Source organism: Adiantum capillus-veneris, chromosome 6 (assembly GCF_014529385.1).
Source record: "Adiantum capillus-veneris isolate H3 chromosome 6, ASM1452938v2, whole genome shotgun sequence".
Classification (NCBI taxonomy): domain Eukaryota; kingdom Viridiplantae; phylum Streptophyta; class Polypodiopsida; order Polypodiales; family Pteridaceae; genus Adiantum; species Adiantum capillus-veneris.
This window is the reverse complement of record NC_140936.1, coordinates 44362286-44368285: the sequence shown is the minus strand read 5'-3', so window position 1 is coordinate 44368285 and position 6000 is coordinate 44362286.

The following is a 6000-nucleotide window of genomic DNA, read 5'->3' as shown; positions in this document are numbered from 1 at the left end:
ACCTGACACATCTAGCTACGGCCTTGACTATCCAAGTAAGTCTTCTTGCTCGACAGACTTATCGTCATCATAGTGCATGGGTAGGAGGAAAATGCCAGAAAAGATGTAGGATACCATAGACGAGACTTCGGCACTCATTACCTCTATTAAAGCCTCTCTACCACTTATTCCCCATAGCAAGATACAAAGGTATGTGTTCATTGAACAGGCCAAAGTGTTACTGCAACTATGGGACTTTCATGTGGTGGTGCAAGCTATCAGAATAGACTTTGACACAGCTATGATCAAGCAGTTTCTTGATTCCTTCAATGTCGAAGATGGCAGTGTTGTTGTCAGTGGTATGAAAGTCACAGCAACTCCTAATAGTATTGCGTATACTTTCAAAATGCCCAATGAGCCCAAGCCAACCATAGCAACTGCAAAACAGATAATTTCAGCTCTCAAAGAAGATGAAGCAGCTAAGAAAAAACGTAAGGCTATTGCACAAGGGGTTCTAGTAGTAGGTATGGATGTCCCTGTAGCTTACAGGTTTGTTGTTGAAGCGGTTAGCCTAAAAAAAAACCCCACGTATGTGTCAAAAAAGTTGTTTGCCATGTTGCTTGCAAAGAAATTAGATGTTATAAACAAGATCAACTTATGTCAGATCTTGTCTCATAATGTGCTCCAGCAGACTCCCAAGTTGAAATCCCACAATGTTTTCAAAGCTTGGTATGTCTGGCAATTTCTTTACTAGGCAAATTCTCCAGATGCTCATTATCAGGTACGGATGGCTTGGAGTCATAAACCCATCCCAGAGACTAGATGAAGAAGCTCTAGGCAATCAGTTGGCTCTAACTGGACAAAAGAGGAAGGCTACACCGGGGGAAGCCAGTGGTTCAAAGGAACCAAGGCCTACATTGGCCAAAAGTACTACTTTTATTAAGCAGCTAGATAATCAGGTAAAGCCTTTGCCTACTGGGAAAGCTTCAGCAGGCCAAACTTCAGCCACAACTGAAGAACAAACTCCAGCAAAGACCACTATTTCGAAGAGCTAGTAGGAGGAACAGACCCAAGCAGACAGTGGCACTAGAAAGGGCTCCAAAGAAAAGACAAGCGCTCCACATCCTATAGTCCAAGATAAGGGAATGTTTCCAGTACTTGGTAGTCCATCAAGCAGAATTCCTTTCAGTGAATTAGCCTTGTCCATAGCCAAGAAAGATAAATTGCAGTTGTTGCAGCATAATCCCCTTAAAGGCAAACTGACATTTCAAACGACTGAGTTAGCACATTTACCATACATGGCTCCTGTAATGGTTTATGAGCCAGTTCAATCTAACCAAGAAAATGTAGCTGATGGTTGCTCAATGCTTATCGAATCATCATGGAATACCATTGTCAATGCCTTAGATCAGATGATGGATGCATCGGCGCATAGTGAGCAAGTGGTTAAGCTCAAAGAAGACTTGGAGACAAGCCAGCAACAAGTTTAGAAACTCCAGAAGGATGTGGCTGCACAAAGACTCAGGCATATTATTGCTGAGAATCAGTCGGTGAGGACAATCAATGATCTACAAACCAAGCCGCTAAAAATAGAAATAGAAAATCGACAGTTAAAGGAAGACAAGGCAGCAACTTTGATAGATGTTGATCGCTTTCAGACTCTGCTTCAAATGAAGCGGACAGATTACAAGGAGCTGATGACAGCTCGCACTACGATGAAGCCTTCTCTGACAGAGAGATATGTCTACAATAATCTTGCTGATATTCTGAGTCCAGAGGGCAATGTCACTCTAAAAACGGACAACCTGAAAGCCTCTGATGGAGACTATTCAAAGTGATCTGTAGGATAAGCTCTCAAAATACAATACAGCGTTGGAAAATCAAGCCATCATGGATTACATTGAAAAGCAGAATAATCCTGATGAGGATTCTGAGAGGGAAGAAGAGAAGGATGACGAAGAAGAGGACAGCCAGGCCGACAAGCCAGATGGTGAAGATGATGATTGTACTCCTTCTCCACCTTCAAGATCTGGAGCTGGTGGATCTGTTGCCACAAGTGGCAGTCAGCCCAACAGAGACCAGCCATATCGGTACAAAGATAAGCCAGACCAGCAGTCTGACAATCAGCAGCTACACAGTGGGCATAAGGGTAACACTGGAGATTCTCCAGTACACCAGTCACAGCACCTTGCGGACAATAAAGGAAAAGCCAAAGCTGTGACTGAATCGCCAAAATGTGATGACCAACATTCATTACAGCTCATCACACTGAATAAGAGATTGAGACATCAACAAGCTCCTACTACAAGGATGTGTTTGGACGATGATACTCTAATCTCTAACTTGGCACGCTTTCAAATGTTGTATGTGGGAGCCAGAGAAATGGTACAACATTGGAAATCGGATGCCTTTCATGATCAAAAAGTGTGCCAATTGCCTGAGCATCCCAATAGAATCCAACTAGACAGGGTATCTGAGTGGGCACTAACTCCTGATGATAGGATAGCTAATCCACATTGGCAATGACAATCCACTGCAAACTGACATTCCCTAGCCCTGGAGTTGGATTTGTTCTTTGGAAACAGGCCTACATACAAGTGTATGAAGGAAGTCAGAACTCAGCTAAAAGAAGTTTTACTTCAGCTGCAAATTGCTAGAGGAGTTCTAGACCAGCGAGTGTAGGCCATCATTGAAGACCAGGTTGCTAGCAACAAAGGACCTAGGACTTAAATGACACTAGGGGAACAGGCAACTGCTCTCCGAAGACTTTTTTAGCTCGTCCGTGTTACTAGAAAGATGATGCAGCAGGAGAACCAAACCATTTTAAATTTTTTGGAGTTTGTGCCTGATTCTCCAATTCTCCTGTATGCATTACTTGCTAAAGAAGTTAAATTTCCCAGATTCTTTCCGGCCTTGTATCCCCATCATCCTGAACCAGTGGACCGGCTCACTTACTTTGGTATCAATAATGACCTTCATGATTGATATGAGCAGGCCATTGTGGAATGGAAAACTTGGCAAACACTTATCAATGATGCCCTTAAATAGGATGATGTCATGGAGTTGTAGGGCGAAATGCAGAGGGTCAAGCTATGTATGGCAGTGGAAGATCCAGCTCCAAGGTTTAACAAAGATCACAAATCAGTTGCTGCAACTGACTGTGGAGTCTTCCAAAATCCCTGAAAATGGTATCACGGCTAAACCAGGACTAGGACCAAAATGACTGAGCTTCTCTTTGAAGCTAGAATCAAGATGAATCAGCTCCACAGGGATGGATCCACACTGCCTCACATCATCACAAATGGGCCAGAACACGTCTAACAAAGGGAAAACGCACTATTTATGATCCCGACACCAAAACTTACAACCCTCTCACACCTTATGAATTTGAGATGTCCACTGAAAGGCGGGATCAGCTTGAGCAGGAGGCCATTTATAGACTTATTCAAAAGGGCAATGCTGGCACAGGGACTTTTGAGGCACCAGCACAGAAGAAGGGCAAGAGGAAGCATGTTCAGTGGAAGGATACTGGGTAGTTCCATCTTAGAATCAGACATTGGATTTTTCCAGCAAGGCACTGGGATCTCCTTGGCGGGGCACCCTTGGAATTACAATTATAGGGGTGTCAAGCACTCAACAAGCATGAAATATGGCATAAAGCCATACCGAAAGAGTACTATCATGAGGAACATTGGCTAAACTCATGAGGAACATAGGCCAACTCAGCAACGCCAAATCAAAATCAGGCGGTGGATCTTTTTCAAAATTTTTGGAATCATAACAAAATTCAAGAAAGGAAAGAAAGATGTAGAAGGCGAAGATAGTCCTGGCAGGCGGAAACTGTTCCTTAGAAGATCGGCCAGCGGGAGGCAATCAGACTGGCAGTAATTACCATAGGCAATTACTGTAGTAACTCAGGAGAGCTATAAAGAGGACCACTACATTGCAATCGGGTCCCCGAACTGTTTGTATTTGACTTTAGCTTTCTTAGCACTTTCGAGCTCTTCGCCTCTAGCTTCACTTTCTAATCATCAATTCTGTAATCATCTGAGCTTGAACCGTTACACACTGTACTGGTTGATCTTGAGCTATTAATCTGAATTGGCAAATACTCTTCCTAGTTTTCCAGCTATGTCTCTCATTCTAGTATCATATTCTAGTTCAGTTATCTAGTTGAGTTCAGTCAATGCTCTATTCCAGTCTCACTATCTGAATTGACGGCATACCCAGTAGCTTTAAATTCTAACACCGGAATTAGCTGTCTAAAGAGATAAGCTCCAATTCCACCCCCTCTTCACCATATCTCGCCTCTCTCTCTCTCTCTCTCTCTCTCTCTCTCTCTCTCTCTCTCTCTCTCTCTCTCTCTCTCTCTCTCTCTCTTCCGCACATGCACACTCTCACAGTGCAACAATTGGGCAATGCTACACAAATGATATTTCGTTGGGTGGTTCCCCTACTTGTTGTCTTTCTGAAGGCAAAGGCCGGGCTCCAAGCTTACAGATCAAATCAATTGAGAAACTGTGAAAGGGGATGTTGTGAAGGGGGGAGCCAAAAGCATGCGGGGCAGGGCTAGAAAAATACATTTTTCCTAATCGGTGAAAATAAGGGAAAACTCGAAATATTCTCTCGATTTTTAGGTTAAAATTTGAAGCTTTTGTCGATAATTACACTAAAACTTGTGTAAATTTTCCGGTTTTCTTAAAGGAAAGCTGAAAATCTAACCGGGATTTTACAATTTCAGCAGGTTAAAATACACTGGACCGCGGGTTTTTTCTAACACTGAGCAGAGGATCCATTACAAAGGAAATTTAAAGGTGCTGCTACAATTGGCCAGTGCTACATCACAAACAAAACTTTACTGGGTGCTTTTCTTGCATGTTGTGTGTCTAAAAGCAAAGCCCTAGCTTACAACTATCTATTGACGCTAGTGAACGGGGATGTTGTGCAAAGGGGGGTCCAAAGACAAGCGAGCCTACTGCAAAGGAAACCTGATGATGGTGCCAAAACTGGCCAATGTTGCACAAACAATACTCATTTGGGCAGTCTCTCTCTCTCTCTCTCTCTCTCTCTCTCTCTCTCTCTCTCTCTCTCTCTCTCTCTTTCAGGTCGTGTGACAATGGAGATGGGGAGAAGTGCGAGGCAATCCTACATGCCACGTGGTAGTCCTACTAGTCAGGCCTAGTGTTTTGACGGGCTCCCCACCATTGTTATAGTCTTGTTGCGTTTTGAAACACTTCATTGGCGTGCAACTTGAGAGAGAGAGAGAGAGAGAGCAAGAGAGAGAGAGAACACGAACTACAGAAGGATCCTTCGCATCCCTTTTCAAGCGATGATAGAAGGCTCCACAACTCTTATTATATATATATATATATATATAGAGAGAGAGAGAGAGAGAGAGAGAGAGAGAGAGAGACCTCTTTTTCGTCCCTCTTTCCTCCACTCCGATATATATATATATATATATATATATATATATATATATATATATATATATATATATATATATATATATATATATATATATATATATATAGAGAGAGAGAGAGAGAGAGAGAGAGAGAGAGAGAGAGAGAGAGACCTCTTTTTCGTCCCTCTTTCCTCCACTCCGATATGTGCCATGCCTTGCAGCCCTCGGAAGGTAAGGGAGCGTGGAAGTGGCAGTACATGGCAATGGCATGGTAGCAAATCACGAGGCGAGAGCATCGCAATGGACACGGCCTCTGAATGGCATTGTAAGGGGCAACGACAAAGCAAGAGCACAAGAGCTCTCTCTCTCTCTCTCTCTCTCTCTCTCTCTCTCTCTCTCTCTCTCCACACGTGCCACAGTGCCACCTCTTCCCTTTTTGGCCAAGAAGGCCATAGGGGGGTGGTAGAGAAAACATGCAATTCTTCTTTGCACCTCTCACCATCCCCATTGGTCACTATCACATTAACTTTGAATGAGGAAGATGTTCAAATGAGTATAATAAAGCTTGAAATGACTTGAAAGTGAGTGTGTGTGCACGTGCACATGCATCTCTC